The 13,380-nt window shown below is 41.7% G+C and overlaps 37 non-coding genes and 21 pseudogenes across 37 annotated transcripts; all 58 read left to right on the forward strand.

Moving 5' to 3' along the window:
* The first annotated feature begins 99 nt into the window (after positions 1 to 99).
* On the forward strand, positions 100 to 218 carry LOC134890776 (5S ribosomal RNA; annotated as a pseudogene).
* A 107-nt stretch (positions 219 to 325) lies between these two features.
* LOC134901020 (5S ribosomal RNA) lies at positions 326 to 444 on the forward strand. The gene has a single exon (XR_010174517.1). It is a non-coding gene; the product is annotated as a 5S ribosomal RNA (ribosomal RNA).
* A 108-nt stretch (positions 445 to 552) lies between these two features.
* Positions 553 to 671, forward strand: LOC135068380 (5S ribosomal RNA). The gene has a single exon (XR_010254584.1). It is a non-coding gene; the product is annotated as a 5S ribosomal RNA (ribosomal RNA).
* A 107-nt stretch (positions 672 to 778) lies between these two features.
* LOC135067051 (5S ribosomal RNA) lies at positions 779 to 897 on the forward strand. The gene has a single exon (XR_010253280.1). It is a non-coding gene; the product is annotated as a 5S ribosomal RNA (ribosomal RNA).
* A 107-nt stretch (positions 898 to 1,004) lies between these two features.
* LOC134895764 (5S ribosomal RNA) lies at positions 1,005 to 1,122 on the forward strand (annotated as a pseudogene).
* A 107-nt stretch (positions 1,123 to 1,229) lies between these two features.
* LOC135062107 (5S ribosomal RNA) lies at positions 1,230 to 1,348 on the forward strand. The gene has a single exon (XR_010248466.1). It is a non-coding gene; the product is annotated as a 5S ribosomal RNA (ribosomal RNA).
* A 107-nt stretch (positions 1,349 to 1,455) lies between these two features.
* On the forward strand, positions 1,456 to 1,574 carry LOC135060359 (5S ribosomal RNA). The gene has a single exon (XR_010246753.1). It is a non-coding gene; the product is annotated as a 5S ribosomal RNA (ribosomal RNA).
* Positions 1,575 to 1,681: 107 nt separating this feature from the next.
* Positions 1,682 to 1,800, forward strand: LOC135063440 (5S ribosomal RNA). Its single transcript, XR_010249772.1, has one exon. It is a non-coding gene; the product is annotated as a 5S ribosomal RNA (ribosomal RNA).
* A 107-nt stretch (positions 1,801 to 1,907) lies between these two features.
* Positions 1,908 to 2,026, forward strand: LOC134887310 (5S ribosomal RNA; annotated as a pseudogene).
* Positions 2,027 to 2,133: 107 nt separating this feature from the next.
* On the forward strand, positions 2,134 to 2,252 carry LOC135065951 (5S ribosomal RNA). The gene has a single exon (XR_010252215.1). It is a non-coding gene; the product is annotated as a 5S ribosomal RNA (ribosomal RNA).
* A 107-nt stretch (positions 2,253 to 2,359) lies between these two features.
* On the forward strand, positions 2,360 to 2,478 carry LOC134890777 (5S ribosomal RNA; annotated as a pseudogene).
* Positions 2,479 to 2,585: 107 nt separating this feature from the next.
* Positions 2,586 to 2,704, forward strand: LOC134901021 (5S ribosomal RNA). Its single transcript, XR_010174518.1, has one exon. It is a non-coding gene; the product is annotated as a 5S ribosomal RNA (ribosomal RNA).
* A 107-nt stretch (positions 2,705 to 2,811) lies between these two features.
* LOC135062860 (5S ribosomal RNA) lies at positions 2,812 to 2,930 on the forward strand. The gene has a single exon (XR_010249200.1). It is a non-coding gene; the product is annotated as a 5S ribosomal RNA (ribosomal RNA).
* A 107-nt stretch (positions 2,931 to 3,037) lies between these two features.
* Positions 3,038 to 3,156, forward strand: LOC134890252 (5S ribosomal RNA; annotated as a pseudogene).
* A 107-nt stretch (positions 3,157 to 3,263) lies between these two features.
* LOC134889061 (5S ribosomal RNA) lies at positions 3,264 to 3,382 on the forward strand (annotated as a pseudogene).
* A 107-nt stretch (positions 3,383 to 3,489) lies between these two features.
* On the forward strand, positions 3,490 to 3,608 carry LOC134901073 (5S ribosomal RNA). Its single transcript, XR_010174569.1, has one exon. It is a non-coding gene; the product is annotated as a 5S ribosomal RNA (ribosomal RNA).
* Positions 3,609 to 3,715: 107 nt separating this feature from the next.
* Positions 3,716 to 3,834, forward strand: LOC135058551 (5S ribosomal RNA). The gene has a single exon (XR_010244978.1). It is a non-coding gene; the product is annotated as a 5S ribosomal RNA (ribosomal RNA).
* A 107-nt stretch (positions 3,835 to 3,941) lies between these two features.
* Positions 3,942 to 4,060, forward strand: LOC135068383 (5S ribosomal RNA). Its single transcript, XR_010254587.1, has one exon. It is a non-coding gene; the product is annotated as a 5S ribosomal RNA (ribosomal RNA).
* A 107-nt stretch (positions 4,061 to 4,167) lies between these two features.
* On the forward strand, positions 4,168 to 4,286 carry LOC135067993 (5S ribosomal RNA). Its single transcript, XR_010254203.1, has one exon. It is a non-coding gene; the product is annotated as a 5S ribosomal RNA (ribosomal RNA).
* A 107-nt stretch (positions 4,287 to 4,393) lies between these two features.
* On the forward strand, positions 4,394 to 4,512 carry LOC135062108 (5S ribosomal RNA). The gene has a single exon (XR_010248467.1). It is a non-coding gene; the product is annotated as a 5S ribosomal RNA (ribosomal RNA).
* Positions 4,513 to 4,619: 107 nt separating this feature from the next.
* Positions 4,620 to 4,738, forward strand: LOC134887779 (5S ribosomal RNA; annotated as a pseudogene).
* Positions 4,739 to 4,845: 107 nt separating this feature from the next.
* LOC135065675 (5S ribosomal RNA) lies at positions 4,846 to 4,964 on the forward strand. The gene has a single exon (XR_010251949.1). It is a non-coding gene; the product is annotated as a 5S ribosomal RNA (ribosomal RNA).
* A 322-nt stretch (positions 4,965 to 5,286) lies between these two features.
* LOC134886045 (5S ribosomal RNA) lies at positions 5,287 to 5,405 on the forward strand. The gene has a single exon (XR_010170141.1). It is a non-coding gene; the product is annotated as a 5S ribosomal RNA (ribosomal RNA).
* A 107-nt stretch (positions 5,406 to 5,512) lies between these two features.
* Positions 5,513 to 5,631, forward strand: LOC135064173 (5S ribosomal RNA). Its single transcript, XR_010250485.1, has one exon. It is a non-coding gene; the product is annotated as a 5S ribosomal RNA (ribosomal RNA).
* A 107-nt stretch (positions 5,632 to 5,738) lies between these two features.
* On the forward strand, positions 5,739 to 5,857 carry LOC135059008 (5S ribosomal RNA). The gene has a single exon (XR_010245428.1). It is a non-coding gene; the product is annotated as a 5S ribosomal RNA (ribosomal RNA).
* Positions 5,858 to 5,964: 107 nt separating this feature from the next.
* LOC135060462 (5S ribosomal RNA) lies at positions 5,965 to 6,083 on the forward strand. The gene has a single exon (XR_010246856.1). It is a non-coding gene; the product is annotated as a 5S ribosomal RNA (ribosomal RNA).
* A 107-nt stretch (positions 6,084 to 6,190) lies between these two features.
* Positions 6,191 to 6,309, forward strand: LOC135065884 (5S ribosomal RNA). Its single transcript, XR_010252152.1, has one exon. It is a non-coding gene; the product is annotated as a 5S ribosomal RNA (ribosomal RNA).
* A 107-nt stretch (positions 6,310 to 6,416) lies between these two features.
* On the forward strand, positions 6,417 to 6,535 carry LOC135060665 (5S ribosomal RNA). Its single transcript, XR_010247057.1, has one exon. It is a non-coding gene; the product is annotated as a 5S ribosomal RNA (ribosomal RNA).
* A 107-nt stretch (positions 6,536 to 6,642) lies between these two features.
* LOC134893669 (5S ribosomal RNA) lies at positions 6,643 to 6,761 on the forward strand (annotated as a pseudogene).
* Positions 6,762 to 6,868: 107 nt separating this feature from the next.
* On the forward strand, positions 6,869 to 6,987 carry LOC134892690 (5S ribosomal RNA; annotated as a pseudogene).
* Positions 6,988 to 7,094: 107 nt separating this feature from the next.
* On the forward strand, positions 7,095 to 7,213 carry LOC135070950 (5S ribosomal RNA). The gene has a single exon (XR_010257096.1). It is a non-coding gene; the product is annotated as a 5S ribosomal RNA (ribosomal RNA).
* Positions 7,214 to 7,320: 107 nt separating this feature from the next.
* LOC134891770 (5S ribosomal RNA) lies at positions 7,321 to 7,439 on the forward strand (annotated as a pseudogene).
* A 107-nt stretch (positions 7,440 to 7,546) lies between these two features.
* LOC134889096 (5S ribosomal RNA) lies at positions 7,547 to 7,665 on the forward strand (annotated as a pseudogene).
* Positions 7,666 to 7,772: 107 nt separating this feature from the next.
* LOC135062109 (5S ribosomal RNA) lies at positions 7,773 to 7,891 on the forward strand. The gene has a single exon (XR_010248468.1). It is a non-coding gene; the product is annotated as a 5S ribosomal RNA (ribosomal RNA).
* Positions 7,892 to 7,998: 107 nt separating this feature from the next.
* On the forward strand, positions 7,999 to 8,117 carry LOC135059020 (5S ribosomal RNA). Its single transcript, XR_010245441.1, has one exon. It is a non-coding gene; the product is annotated as a 5S ribosomal RNA (ribosomal RNA).
* Positions 8,118 to 8,224: 107 nt separating this feature from the next.
* LOC135060474 (5S ribosomal RNA) lies at positions 8,225 to 8,343 on the forward strand. The gene has a single exon (XR_010246867.1). It is a non-coding gene; the product is annotated as a 5S ribosomal RNA (ribosomal RNA).
* Positions 8,344 to 8,450: 107 nt separating this feature from the next.
* LOC135065885 (5S ribosomal RNA) lies at positions 8,451 to 8,569 on the forward strand. Its single transcript, XR_010252153.1, has one exon. It is a non-coding gene; the product is annotated as a 5S ribosomal RNA (ribosomal RNA).
* A 107-nt stretch (positions 8,570 to 8,676) lies between these two features.
* On the forward strand, positions 8,677 to 8,795 carry LOC135060666 (5S ribosomal RNA). Its single transcript, XR_010247058.1, has one exon. It is a non-coding gene; the product is annotated as a 5S ribosomal RNA (ribosomal RNA).
* A 107-nt stretch (positions 8,796 to 8,902) lies between these two features.
* LOC134893670 (5S ribosomal RNA) lies at positions 8,903 to 9,021 on the forward strand (annotated as a pseudogene).
* A 107-nt stretch (positions 9,022 to 9,128) lies between these two features.
* On the forward strand, positions 9,129 to 9,247 carry LOC134892691 (5S ribosomal RNA; annotated as a pseudogene).
* A 107-nt stretch (positions 9,248 to 9,354) lies between these two features.
* On the forward strand, positions 9,355 to 9,473 carry LOC135070951 (5S ribosomal RNA). Its single transcript, XR_010257097.1, has one exon. It is a non-coding gene; the product is annotated as a 5S ribosomal RNA (ribosomal RNA).
* A 107-nt stretch (positions 9,474 to 9,580) lies between these two features.
* Positions 9,581 to 9,699, forward strand: LOC134891771 (5S ribosomal RNA; annotated as a pseudogene).
* Positions 9,700 to 9,806: 107 nt separating this feature from the next.
* LOC134889097 (5S ribosomal RNA) lies at positions 9,807 to 9,925 on the forward strand (annotated as a pseudogene).
* Positions 9,926 to 10,032: 107 nt separating this feature from the next.
* On the forward strand, positions 10,033 to 10,151 carry LOC135062110 (5S ribosomal RNA). The gene has a single exon (XR_010248469.1). It is a non-coding gene; the product is annotated as a 5S ribosomal RNA (ribosomal RNA).
* Positions 10,152 to 10,258: 107 nt separating this feature from the next.
* On the forward strand, positions 10,259 to 10,377 carry LOC134890819 (5S ribosomal RNA; annotated as a pseudogene).
* Positions 10,378 to 10,484: 107 nt separating this feature from the next.
* Positions 10,485 to 10,603, forward strand: LOC134891098 (5S ribosomal RNA; annotated as a pseudogene).
* A 107-nt stretch (positions 10,604 to 10,710) lies between these two features.
* Positions 10,711 to 10,829, forward strand: LOC134892692 (5S ribosomal RNA; annotated as a pseudogene).
* Positions 10,830 to 10,936: 107 nt separating this feature from the next.
* Positions 10,937 to 11,055, forward strand: LOC135058552 (5S ribosomal RNA). The gene has a single exon (XR_010244979.1). It is a non-coding gene; the product is annotated as a 5S ribosomal RNA (ribosomal RNA).
* A 107-nt stretch (positions 11,056 to 11,162) lies between these two features.
* Positions 11,163 to 11,281, forward strand: LOC135062663 (5S ribosomal RNA). Its single transcript, XR_010249011.1, has one exon. It is a non-coding gene; the product is annotated as a 5S ribosomal RNA (ribosomal RNA).
* Positions 11,282 to 11,388: 107 nt separating this feature from the next.
* LOC134901295 (5S ribosomal RNA) lies at positions 11,389 to 11,507 on the forward strand. Its single transcript, XR_010174785.1, has one exon. It is a non-coding gene; the product is annotated as a 5S ribosomal RNA (ribosomal RNA).
* Positions 11,508 to 11,614: 107 nt separating this feature from the next.
* On the forward strand, positions 11,615 to 11,733 carry LOC135060485 (5S ribosomal RNA). Its single transcript, XR_010246878.1, has one exon. It is a non-coding gene; the product is annotated as a 5S ribosomal RNA (ribosomal RNA).
* A 107-nt stretch (positions 11,734 to 11,840) lies between these two features.
* On the forward strand, positions 11,841 to 11,959 carry LOC135060496 (5S ribosomal RNA). The gene has a single exon (XR_010246889.1). It is a non-coding gene; the product is annotated as a 5S ribosomal RNA (ribosomal RNA).
* Positions 11,960 to 12,066: 107 nt separating this feature from the next.
* LOC135065887 (5S ribosomal RNA) lies at positions 12,067 to 12,185 on the forward strand. Its single transcript, XR_010252155.1, has one exon. It is a non-coding gene; the product is annotated as a 5S ribosomal RNA (ribosomal RNA).
* Positions 12,186 to 12,292: 107 nt separating this feature from the next.
* LOC135060667 (5S ribosomal RNA) lies at positions 12,293 to 12,411 on the forward strand. The gene has a single exon (XR_010247059.1). It is a non-coding gene; the product is annotated as a 5S ribosomal RNA (ribosomal RNA).
* A 107-nt stretch (positions 12,412 to 12,518) lies between these two features.
* Positions 12,519 to 12,637, forward strand: LOC134891773 (5S ribosomal RNA; annotated as a pseudogene).
* A 107-nt stretch (positions 12,638 to 12,744) lies between these two features.
* LOC134892693 (5S ribosomal RNA) lies at positions 12,745 to 12,863 on the forward strand (annotated as a pseudogene).
* A 107-nt stretch (positions 12,864 to 12,970) lies between these two features.
* LOC135060669 (5S ribosomal RNA) lies at positions 12,971 to 13,089 on the forward strand. Its single transcript, XR_010247061.1, has one exon. It is a non-coding gene; the product is annotated as a 5S ribosomal RNA (ribosomal RNA).
* Positions 13,090 to 13,196: 107 nt separating this feature from the next.
* Positions 13,197 to 13,315, forward strand: LOC134891774 (5S ribosomal RNA; annotated as a pseudogene).
* The last annotated feature ends 65 nt before the right edge of the window (positions 13,316 to 13,380 follow it).

Here is a 13,380-nt window from a genome sequence, read left to right on the forward strand (position 1 = left end):
CTGCCAACACCGTTCTGTTGATGCATTCCATTTTCAAACGTATTCATTTATGAACCAGTAGTTAGAAGTAGAAAAGTTCTAACAGAAACCACAAAGCTCATCTACAGTCACACCAGACTGGATATGCCTAATCTCATCAGAACTTGAAAGCTAAGCAGTGTTGGGCCTGGTTAGTACTTGGATGGGAGACCACCTGGGAATACAAGGTGCTGTAGATATTTTTATACTGCCATCACCGTTCTGTTGATGCATTCCATTTTCAAACGTATTCATTTATGAACCAGTAGTTAGAAGTAAAAAAGTTCTAACAGAAACCACAAAGCTCATCTACAGCCACACCACACTGGATGCGCCCAATCTCATCTGATCTTGGAAGCTAAGCAGTGTTGGGCCTGGTAAGTACTTGGATGGGAGACCACCTGGGAATACAAGGTGCTGTAGATATTTTTTTTACTGCCAGCACCGTTCTGTTGATGCATTCCATTTTCAAACTTATTCATTTATGAACCAGTAGTTAGAAGTAGAAAAGTTCTAACAGAAATCACAAAGCTCATCTACAGCCACACCACACTGGATACGCCCAATCTCATCTGATATTGGAAGCTAAGCAGTGTTGGGCTTGGTTAGTACTTGGATGGGAGACCACCTGGGAATACAAGGTGCTGTAGATATTTTTATACTGCCAACACCGTTCTGTTGATGCATTCCATTTTCAAATGTATTCATTTATGAACCAGTAGTTAGAAGTAGAAAAGTTCAAACAGAAACAACAAAGCTCATCTACAGCCACACCACACTGGATACGCCCAATCTCATCTGATCGTGGAAGCTAAGCAGTGTTGGGCCTGGTTAGTACTTGGATGGGAGACCACCTGGGAATACAAGGTGCTGTAGATATTTTTATACTGCCAACACCGTTCTGTTGATGCATTCCATTTTCAAACGTATTCATTTATGAACCAGTAGTTAGAAGTAGAAAAGTTCTAACAGAAACCACAAAGCTCATCTACACCACTCCACACTGGATACGCCCAATCTCATCAGATCTTGGAAGCTAAGCAGTTTTGGGCCTGGTTCGTACTTGGATGGGAGACCACCTGGGAATACAAGGTGCTGTAGATATTTTTATACTGCCAACACCGTTCTGTTGATGCATTCCATTTTCAAACGTATTCATTTATGAACCAGTAGTTAGAAGTAGAAAAGTTCTAACAGAAATCACAAAGCTCATCTACAGCCACACCACACTGGATACGCCCAATCTCATCTGATCTTGGAAGCTAAGCAGTGTTGGGTCTGGTTAGTACTTGGATGGGAGACCACCTGGGAATACAAGGTGCTGTAGATATTTTTATACTGCCAACACCGTTCTGTTGATGCATTCCATTTTCAAACGTATTCATTTATGAACCAGTAGTTAGAAGTAGAAAAGTTCTAACAGAAACCACAAAGCTCATCTACAGCCACACCACACTGGATACGCCCAATCTCATCTGATCTTGGAAGCAAAGCAGTGTTGGGCCTGGTTAGTACTTGGATGGGAGACCACCTGGGAATACAAGGTGCTGTAGATATTTTTATACTGCCAACACCGTTCTGTTGATGCATTCCATTTTCAAACGTATTCATTTATGAACCAGTAGTTAGAAGTAGAAAAGTTCTAACAGAAACCTCAAAGCTCGTCTACAGCCACACCACACTGGATACGCCCAATCTCATCTGATCTTGGAAGCTAAGCAGTGTTGGGCCTGGTTTGTACTTGGATGGGAGACCACCTGGGAATACAAGGTGCTGTAGATATTTTTATACTGCCAACACCGTTCTGTTGATGCTTTCCATTTTCAAACCTATTCATTTATGAACCAGTAGTTAGAAGTAGAAAAGTTCTAACAGAAACCACGAAGCTCATCTACAGCCACACCACACTGGATACGCCCAATCTCATCTGATCTTGGAAGCTAAGCAGTGTTGTTCCTGGTTAGTACTTGGATGGGAGACCACCTGGGAATACAAGGTGCTGTAGATATTTTTATACTGCTAACACCGTTCTGTTGATGCATTCCATTTTCAAACGTATTCATTTATGAACCAGTAGTTAGAAGTAAAAAAGTTCTAACAGAAACCACAAAGCTCATCTACAGCCACAACACACTGGATGCGCCCAATCTCATCTGATCTTGGAAGCTAAGCAGTGTTGGGCCTGGTTAGTACTTGGATGGGAGACCACCTGGGAATACAAGGTGCTGTAGATATTTTTATACTGCCAACACCGTTCTGTTGATGCATTCCATTTTCAAACGTATTCATTTATGAACCAGTAGTTAGAAGTAGAAAAGTTCTAACAGAAACCACAAAGCTCATCTACAGTCACACCAGACTGGATATGCCTAATCTCATCAGAACTTGAAAGCTAAGCAGTGTTGGGCCTGGTTAGTACTTGGATGGGAGACCACCTGGGAATACAAGGTGCTGTAGATATTTTTATACTGCCAACACCGTTCTGTTGATGCATTCCATTTTCAAACGTATTCATTTATGAACCAGTAGTTAGAAGTAAAAAAGTTCTAACAGAAACCACAAAGCTCATCTACAGCCACACCACACTGGATGCGCCCAATCTCATCTGATCTTGGAAGCTAAGCAGTGTTGGGCCTGGTAAGTACTTGGATGGGAGACCACCTGGGAATACAAGGTGCTGTAGATATTTTTTTACTGCCAACACCGTTCTGTTGATGCATTCCATTTTCAAACTTATTCATTTATGAACCAGTAGTTAGAAGTAGAAAAGTTCTAACAGAAATCACAAAGCTCATCTACAGCCACACCACACTGGATACGCCCAATCTCATCTGATCTTGGAAGCTAAGCAGTGTTGGGCCTGGTTAGTACTTGGATGGGAGACCACCTGGGAATAGAAGGTGCTGTAGATATTTTTATACTGCCAACACCGTTCTGTTGATGCATTCCATTTTCAAACGTATTCATTTATGAACCAGTAGTTAGAAGTAGAAAAGTTCTAACAGAAACCTCAAAGCTTGTGTACAGCCACACCACACTGGATACGCCCAATCTCATCTGATCTTGGAAGCTAAGTAGTGTTGGGCCTGGTTCGTACTTGGATGGGAGACCACCTGGGAATACAAGGTGCTGTAGATATTTTTATACTGCCAACACCGTTCTGTTGATGCATTCCATTTTCAAACGTTTTCATTTATGAACTAGTAGTTAGAAGTAGAAAAGTTCTAACAGAAACCACGAAGGTCAACTACAGCCACACCACACTGGATACGCCCAATCTCATCTGATCTTGGAAGCTAAGCAGTGTTGTGCTTGGTTAGTACCTGGATGGGAGACCACCTGGGAATACAAGGTGCTGTAGATATTTTTATACTGCCAACACCGTTCTGTTGATGCATTCCATTTTCAAAACTATTCATTTATGAACCAGTAGTTAGAAGTAGAAAAGTTCTAACAGAAACCATGAAGCTCATCTACAGCCACACCACACTGGATACGCCCAATCTCATCTGATCTTGGAAGCTAAGCAGTGTTGGGCCTGGTTAGTACTTGGATGGGAGACCACATGGGAATACAAGGTGCTGTAGATATTTTTATACTGCCAACACCGTTCTGTTGATGCATTCCATTTTCAAACGTATTCATTTATGAACCAGTAGTTAGAAATAGAAAAGTTCTAACAGAAACCACAACGCTCATCTACAGCCACACCACACTGGATACGCCCAATCTCATCTGAACTTGAAAGCTAAGCAGTGTTGGGCCTGGTTAGTACTTGGATGGGAGACCACCTGGGAATACAAGGTGCTGTAGATATTTTTATACTGCCAACACCGTTCTGTTGATGCATTCCATTTTCAAACGTATTCATTTATGAACCAGTAGTTAGAAGTAAAAAAGTTCTAACAGAAAACACAAAGCTCATCTAAAGCCACACCACACTGGATGCGCCCAATCTCATCTGATCTTGGAAGCTAAGCAGTGTTGGGCCTGGTAAGTACTTGGATGGGAGACCACCTGGGAATACAAGGTGCTGTAGATATTTTTATACTGCCAACACCGTTCTGTTGATGCATTCCATTTTCAAACGTATTCATTTATGAACCAGTAGTTAGAAGTAGAAAAGTTCTAACAGAAACCACAAAGCTCATCTACAGCCACACTACACTGGATACGCCCAATCTCATCTGATCTTGGAAGCTAAGCAGTGTTGGGCCTGGTTAGTAGTTGGATGGGAGACCACCTGGGAATACAAGGTGCTGTAGATATTTTTTTACTGCCAACACCGTTCTGTTGATGCATTCCATTTTCAAACGTATTCATTTATGAACCAGTAGTTAGAAGTAGAAAAGTTCTAACAGAAATCACAAAGCTTATCTACAGCCACACCACACTGGATACGCCCAATCTCATCTGATCTTGGAAGCTAAGCAGTGTTGGGTCTGGTTAGTACTTGGATGGGAGACCACCTGGGAATACAAGGTGCTGTAGATATTTTTATACTGCCAACACCGTTCTGTTGATGCATTCCATTTTCAAACGTATTCATTTATGAACCAGTAGTTAGAAGTAGAAAAGTTCTAACAGAAACCACAAAGCTCATCTACATCCAAACCACACTGGATACGCCCAATCTCATCTAATCTTGGAAGCTAAGCAGTGTTGGGCCTGGTTAGTACTTGGATGGGAGACCACCTGGGAATACAAGGTGCTGTAGATATTTTTATACTGCCAACACCGTTCTGTTGATGCATTCCATTTTCAAACGTATTCATTTATGAACCAGTAGTTAGAAGTAGAAAAGTTCTAACAGAAACCTCAAAGCTCGTCTACAGCCACACCACACTGGATACGCCCAATCTCATCTGATCTTGGAAGCTAAGCAGTGTTGGGCCTGGTTCGTACTTGGATGGGAGACCACCTGGGAATACAAGGTGCTGTAGATATTTTTATACTGCCAACACCGTTCTGTTGATGCATTCCATTTTCAAACGTTTTCATTTATGAACCAGTAGTTAGAAGTAGAAAAGTTCTAACAGAAACCACAAAGGTCAACTACAGCCACACCACACTGGATACGCCCAATCTCATCTGATCTTGGAAGCTAAGCAGTGTTGTACCTGGATGGGAGACCACCTGGGAATACAAGGTGCTGTAGATATTTTTATACTGCCAACACCTTTCTGTTGATGCATTCCATTTTCAAACCTATTCATTTATGAACCAGTAGTTAGAAGTAGAAAAGTTCTAACAGAAACCACGAAGCTCATCTACAGCCACACCACACTGGATGCGCCCAATCTCATCTGATCTTGGAAGCTAAGCAGTGTTGTTCCTGGTTAGTACTTGGATGGGAGACCACCTGGGAATACAAGGTGCTGTAGATATTTTTATACTGCCAACACCGTTCTGTTGATGCATTCCATTTTCAAACGTATTCATTTATGAACCAGTAGTTAGAAGTAAAAAAGTTCTAACAGAAACCACAAAGCTCATCTACAGCCACACCACACTGGATGCGCCGAATCTCATCTGATCTTGGAAGCTAAGCAGTGTTGGGCCTGGTTAGTACTTGGATGGGAGACCACCTGGGAATACAAGGTGCTGTAGATATTTTTATACTGCCAACACCGTTCTGTTGATGCATTCCATTTTCAAACGTATTCATTTATGAACCAATAGTTAGAAGTAAAAAAGTTCTAACAGAAACCACAAAGCTCATCTACAGCCACACCACACTGGATGCGCCCAATCTCATCTGATCTTGGAAGTTAAGCAGTGTTGGGCCTGGTAAGTACTTGGATGGGAGACCACCTGGGAATACAAGGTGCTGTAGATATTTTTATACTGCCAACACCGTTCTGTTGATGCATTCCATTTTCAAACGTATTCATTTATGAACCAGTAGTTAGAAGTAGAAAAGTTCTAACAGAAACCACAAAGCTCATCTACAGCCACACCACACTGAATACGCCCAATCTCATCTGATCTTGGAAGCTAAGCAGTGTTGGGCCTGGTTAGTACTTGGATGGGAGACCACCTGGGAATACAAGGTGCTGTAGATATTTTTATACTGCCAACACCGTTCTATTGATGCATTCCATTTTCAAATGTACTCATTTATGAACCAGTAGTTAGAAGTAGAAAAGTTCTAACAGAAACCACAAAGCTCATCTACAGCCACACCACACTGGATACGCCCAATCTCATCTGATCTTGGAAGCTAAGCAGTGTTGGGCCTGGTTAATACTTGGATGGGAGACCACCTGAGAATACAAGGTGCTGTAGATATTTTTATACTGCCAACACCGTTCTGTTGATGCATTCCATTTTCAAACGTATTCATTTATGAACCAGTAGTTAGAAGTAGAAAAGTTCTAACAGAAACCACAAAGCTCATCTACAGCCACACTACACTGAATACGCCCAATCTCATCTGATCTTGGAAGCTAAGCAGTGTTGGGCCTGGTTAGTACTTGGATGGGAGACCACCTGGGAATACAAGGTGCTGTAGATATTTTTATACTGCCAACACCGTTCTGTTGATGCATTCCATTTTCAAACGTATTCATTTATGAACCAGTAGTTAGTAGTAGAAAAGTTCTAACAGAAACCACAAAGGTCATCAACAGCCACACCACACTGGATACACCCAATCTCATCTGATCTTAAAAGCTCAGCAGTGTTGGGCCTGGTTAGTACTTGGATGGGAGACCACCTAGGAATACAAGGTGCTGTAGATATTTTTATACTGCCAACACCGTTCTGTTGATGCATTCCATTTTCAAACGTATTCATTTATGAACCAGTAGTTAGAAGTAGAAAAGTTCTAACAGAAACCACAAAGCTCATCTACAGTCACACCAGACTGGATATGCCTAATCTCATCTGATCTTGGAAGCTAAGCAGTGTTGGGCCTGGTTAGTACTTGGATGGGAGACCACCTGGGAATAGAAGGTGCTGTAGATATTTTTATACTGCCAACACCGTTCTGTTGATGCATTCCATTTTCAAACGTATTCATTTATGAACCAGTAGTTAGAAGTAGAAACGTTCTAACAGAAACCACAAAGCTCATCTACAGCCACACTACACTGAATACGCCCAATCTCATCTGATCTTGGAAGCTAAGCAGTGTTGGGCCTGGTTAGTACTTGGATGGGAGACCACCTGGGAATACAATGTGCTGTAGATATTTTTATACTGCCAACACCGTTCTGTTGATGCATTCCATTTTCAAACGTATTCATTTATGAACCAGTAGTTAGTAGTAGAAAAGTTCTAACAGAAACCACAAAGGTCATCTACAGCCACACCACACTGGATACACCCAATCTCATCTGATCTTAAAAGCTCAGCAGTGTTGGGCCTGGTTAGTACTTGGATGGGAGACCACCTAGGAATACAAGGTGCTGTAGATATTTTTATACTGCCAACACCGTTCTGTTGATGCATTCCATTTTCAAACGTATTCATTTATGAACCAGTAGTTAGAAGTAGAAAAGTTCTAACAGAAACCACAAAGCTCATCTACAGTCACACCAGACTGGATATGCCTAATCTCATCTGATCTTGGAAGCTAAGCAGTGTTGGGCCTGGTTAGTACTTGGATGGGAGACCACCTGGGAATACAAGGTGCTGTAGATATTTTTTTACTGCCAACACCGTTCTGTTGATGCATTCCATTTTCAAACGTATTCATTTATGAACCAGTAGTTAGAAGTAGAAAAGTTCAAACAGAAATCACAAAGCTCATCTACAGCCACACCACACTGGATACGCCCAATCTCATCTGATCTTGGAAGCTAAGCAGTGTTGGGTCTGGTTAGTACTTGGATGGGAGACCACCTGGGAATACAAGGTGCTGTAGATATTTTTATACTGCCAACACCGTTCTGTTGATGCATTCCATTTTCAAACGTATTCATTTATGAACCAATAGTTAGAAGTAAAAAAGTTCTAACAGAAACCACAAAGCTCATCTACAGCCACACCACACTGGATGCGCCCAATCTCATCTGATCTTGGAAGTTAAGCAGTGTTGGGCCTGGTAAGTACTTGGATGGGAGACCACCTGGGAATACAAGGTGCTGTAGATATTTTTATACTGCCAACACCGTTCTGTTGATGCATTCCATTTTCAAACGTATTCATTTATGAACCAGTAGTTAGAAGTAGAAAAGTTCTAACAGAAACCACAAAGCTCATCTACAGCCACACCACACTGAATACGCCCAATCTCATCTGATCTTGGAAGCTAAGCAGTGTTGGGCCTGGTTAGTACTTGGATGGGAGACCACCTGGGAATACAAGGTGCTGTAGATATTTTTATACTGCCAACACCGTTCTATTGATGCATTCCATTTTCAAATGTACTCATTTATGAACCAGTAGTTAGAAGTAGAAAAGTTCTAACAGAAACCACAAAGCTCATCTACAGCCACACCACACTGGATACGCCCAATCTCATCTGATCTTGGAAGCTAAGCAGTGTTGGGCCTGGTTAATACTTGGATGGGAGACCACCTGAGAATACAAGGTGCTGTAGATATTTTTATACTGCCAACACCGTTCTGTTGATGCATTCCATTTTCAAACGTATTCATTTATGAACCAGTAGTTAGAAGTAGAAAAGTTCTAACAGAAACCACAAAGCTCATCTACAGCCACACTACACTGAATACGCCCAATCTCATCTGATCTTGGAAGCTAAGCAGTGTTGGGCCTGGTTAGTACTTGGATGGGAGACCACCTGGGAATACAAGGTGCTGTAGATATTTTTATACTGCCAACACCGTTCTGTTGATGCATTCCATTTTCAAACGTATTCATTTATGAACCAGTAGTTAGTAGTAGAAAAGTTCTAACAGAAACCACAAAGGTCATCAACAGCCACACCACACTGGATACACCCAATCTCATCTGATCTTAAAAGCTCAGCAGTGTTGGGCCTGGTTAGTACTTGGATGGGAGACCACCTAGGAATACAAGGTGCTGTAGATATTTTTATACTGCCAACACCGTTCTGTTGATGCATTCCATTTTCAAACGTATTCATTTATGAACCAGTAGTTAGAAGTAGAAAAGTTCTAACAGAAACCACAAAGCTCATCTACAGTCACACCAGACTGGATATGCCTAATCTCATCTGATCTTGGAAGCTAAGCAGTGTTGGGCCTGGTTAGTACTTGGATGGGAGACCACCTGGGAATAGAAGGTGCTGTAGATATTTTTATACTGCCAACACCGTTCTGTTGATGCATTCCATTTTCAAACGTATTCATTTATGAACCAGTAGTTAGAAGTAGAAACGTTCTAACAGAAACCACAAAGCTCATCTACAGCCACACTACACTGAATACGCCCAATCTCATCTGATCTTGGAAGCTAAGCAGTGTTGGGCCTGGTTAGTACTTGGATGGGAGACCACCTGGGAATACAATGTGCTGTAGATATTTTTATACTGCCAACACCGTTCTGTTGATGCATTCCATTTTCAAACGTATTCATTTATGAACCAGTAGTTAGTAGTAGAAAAGTTCTAACAGAAACCACAAAGGTCATCTACAGCCACACCACACTGGATACACCCAATCTCATCTGATCTTAAAAGCTCAGCAGTGTTGGGCCTGGTTAGTACTTGGATGGGAGACCACCTAGGAATACAAGGTGCTGTAGATATTTTTATACTGCCAACACCGTTCTGTTGATGCATTCCATTTTCAAACGTATTCATTTATGAACCAGTAGTTAGAAGTAGAAAAGTTCTAACAGAAACCACAAAGCTCATCTACAGTCACACCAGACTGGATATGCCTAATCTCATCTGATCTTGGAAGCTAAGCAGTGTTGGGCCTGGTTAGTACTTGGATGGGAGACCACCTGGGAATACAAGGTGCTGTAGATATTTTTTTACTGCCAACACCGTTCTGTTGATGCATTCCATTTTCAAACGTATTCATTTATGAACCAGTAGTTAGAAGTAGAAAAGTTCAAACAGAAATCACAAAGCTCATCTACAGCCACACCACACTGGATACGCCCAATCTCATCTGATCTTGGAAGCTAAGCAGTGTTGGGTCTGGTTAGTACTTGGATGGGAGACCACCTGGGAATACAAGGTGCTGTAGATATTTTTATACTGCCAACACCGTTCTGTTGATGCATTCCATTTTCAAACGTATTCATTTATGAACCAGTAGTTAGAAGTAGAAAAGTTCTAACAGAAACCACAAAGCTCATCTACATCCAAACCGCACTGGATATGCCCAATCTCATCTGATCTTGGAAACTAAGCAGTGTTGTGCCTGGTTAGTACTTGGATGGGAGACCACCTGGGAATACAAGGTGCTGTAGATATTTTTATACTGCCAACACCGTTCTGTTGATGCATTCCATTTTCAAACGTTTTCATTTATGAACCAGTAGTTAGAAGTAGAAAAGTTCTAACAGAAACCACAAAGGTCAACTACAGGCACACCACACTGGATACGCCCAATCTCATCTGATCTTGGAAGCTAAGCAGTGTTGTGCCTTTTTAGTACCTGGATGGGAGACCACCTGGGAATACAAGGTGCTGTAGATATTTTTATACTGCCAACACCGTTCTGTTGATGCATTCCATTTTCAAACCTATTCATTTATGAACCAGTAGTTAGAAGTAGAAAAGTTCTAACAGAAACCACAAAGCTCATCTACAGTCACACCAGACTGGATATGCCTAATCTCATCTGATCTTGGAAGCTAAGCAGTGTTGGGCCTGGTTAGTACTTGGATGGGAGACCACCTGGGAATAGAAGGTGCTGTAGATATTTTTATACTGACAACACCGTTCTGTTGATGCATTCCATTTTCAAACGTATTCATTTATGAACCAGTAGTTAGAAGTAAAAAAGTTCTAACAGAAACCACAACGCTCATCTACAGCCACACCACACTGGATACGCCCAATCTCATCTGAACTTGAAAGCTAAGCAGTGTTGGGCCTGGTTAGTACTTGGATGGGAGACCACCTGGGAATACAAGGTGCTGTAGATATTTTTATACTGCCAACACCGTTCTGTTGATGCATTCCATTTTCAAACGTATTCATTTATGAACCAGTAGTTAGAAGTAGAAAAGTTCTAAGAGAAACCACCATGCTCATCTACAGCCACACCACACTGGATACGCCCAATCTCCTCTGATCTTGGAAGCTAAGCAGTGTTGGGCCTGGTTAGTACTTGGATGGGAGACCACCTGGGAATACAAGGTGCTGTAGATATTTTTATACTGCCAACACCGTTCTATTGATGCATTCCATTTTCAAACGTACTCATTTATGAACCAGTAGTTAGAAGTAGAAAAGTTCTAACAGAAACCACAAAGCTCATCTACAGCCACACCACACTGGATACGCCCAATCTCATCTGATCTTGGAAGCTAAGCAGTGTTGGGCCTGGTTAGTACTTGGATGGGAGACCACCTGAGAATACAAGGTGCTGTAGATATTTTTATACTGCCAACACCGTTCTGTTGATGCATTCCATTTTCAAACGTATTCATTTATGAACCAGTAGTTAGAAGTAGAAAAGTTCTAACAGAAACCACAAAGCTCATCTACAGCCACACCACACTGAATACGCCCAATCTCATCTGATCTTGGAAGCTAAGCAGTGTTGGGCCTGGTTAGTACTTGGATGGGAGACCACCTGGGAATACAAGGTGCTGTAGATATTTTTATACTGCCAACACCGTTCTGTTGATGCATTCCATTTTCAAACGTATTCATTTATGAACCAGTAGTTAGAAGTAGAAAAGTTCTAACAGAAACCACAAAGCTCATCTACAGCCACACCACACTGAATACGCCCAATCTCATCTGATCTTGGAAGCTAAGCAGTGTTGGGCCTGGTTAGTACTTGGATGGGAGACCACCTGGGAATACAAGGTGCTGTAGATATTTTTATACTGCCAACACCGTTCTATTGATGCATTCCATTTTCAAATGTACTCATTTATGAACCAGTAGTTAGAAGTAGAAAAGTTCTAACAGAAACCACAAAGCTCATCTACAGCCACACCACACTGGATACGCCCAATCTCATCTGATCTTGGAAGCTAAGCAGTGTTGGGCCTGGTTAATACTTGGATGGGAGACCACCTGAGAATACAAGGTGCTGTAGATATTTTTATACTGCCAACACCGTTCTGTTGATGCATTCCATTTTCAAACGTATTCATTTATGAACCAGTAGTTAGAAGTAGAAAAGTTCTAACAGAAACCACAAAGCTCATCTACAGCCACACTACACTGAATACGCCCAATCTCATCTGATCTTGGAAGCTAAGCAGTGTTGGGCCTGGTTAGTACTTGGATGGGAGACCACCTGGGAATACAAGGTGCTGTAGATATTTTTATACTGCCAACACCGTTCTGTTGATGCATTCCATTTTCAAACGTATTCATTTATGAACCAGTAGTTAGTAGTAGAAAAGTTCTAACAGAAACCACAAAGGTCATCTACAGCCACACCACACTGGATACACCCAATCTCATCTGATCTTAAAAGCTCAGCAGTGTTGGGCCTGGTTAGTACTTGGATGGGAGACCACCTAGGAATACAAGGTGCTGTAGATATTTTTATACTGCCAACACCGTTCTGTTGATGCATTCCATTTTCAAACGTATTCATTTATGAACCAGTAGTTAGAAGTAGAAAAGTTCTAACAGAAACCACAAAGCTCATCTACAGTCACACCAGACTGGATATGCCTAATCTCATCTGATCTTGGAAGCTAAGCAGTGTTGGGCCTGGTTAGTACTTGGATGGGAGACCACCTGGGAATAGAAGGTGCTGTAGATATTTTTATACTGCCAACACCGTTCTGTTGATGCATTCCATTTTCAAACGTATTCATTTATGAACCAGTAGTTAGAAGTAGAAACGTTCTAACAGAAACCACAAAGCTCATCTACAGCCACACTACACTGAATACGCCCAATCTCATCTGATCTTGGAAGCTAAGCAGTGTTGGGCCTGGTTAGTACTTGGATGGGAGACCACCTGGGAATACAAGGTGCTGTAGATATTTTTATACTGCCAACACCGTTCTGTTGATGCATTCCATTTTCAAACGTATTCATTTATGAACCAGTAGTTAGTAGTAGAAAAGTTCTAACAGAAACCACAAAGGTCATCTACAGCCACACCACACTGGATACACCCAATCTCATCTGATCTTAAAAGCTCAGCAGTGTTGGGCCTGGTTAGTACTTGGATGGGAGACCACCTAGGAATACAAGGTGCTGTAGATATTTTTATACTGCCAACACCGTTCTGTTGATGCATTCCATTTTCAAACGTATTCATTTATGAACCA

This window comes from Pseudophryne corroboree, chromosome 3 (assembly GCF_028390025.1).
Source record: "Pseudophryne corroboree isolate aPseCor3 chromosome 3, aPseCor3.hap2, whole genome shotgun sequence".
Taxonomy (NCBI): domain Eukaryota; kingdom Metazoa; phylum Chordata; class Amphibia; order Anura; family Myobatrachidae; genus Pseudophryne; species Pseudophryne corroboree.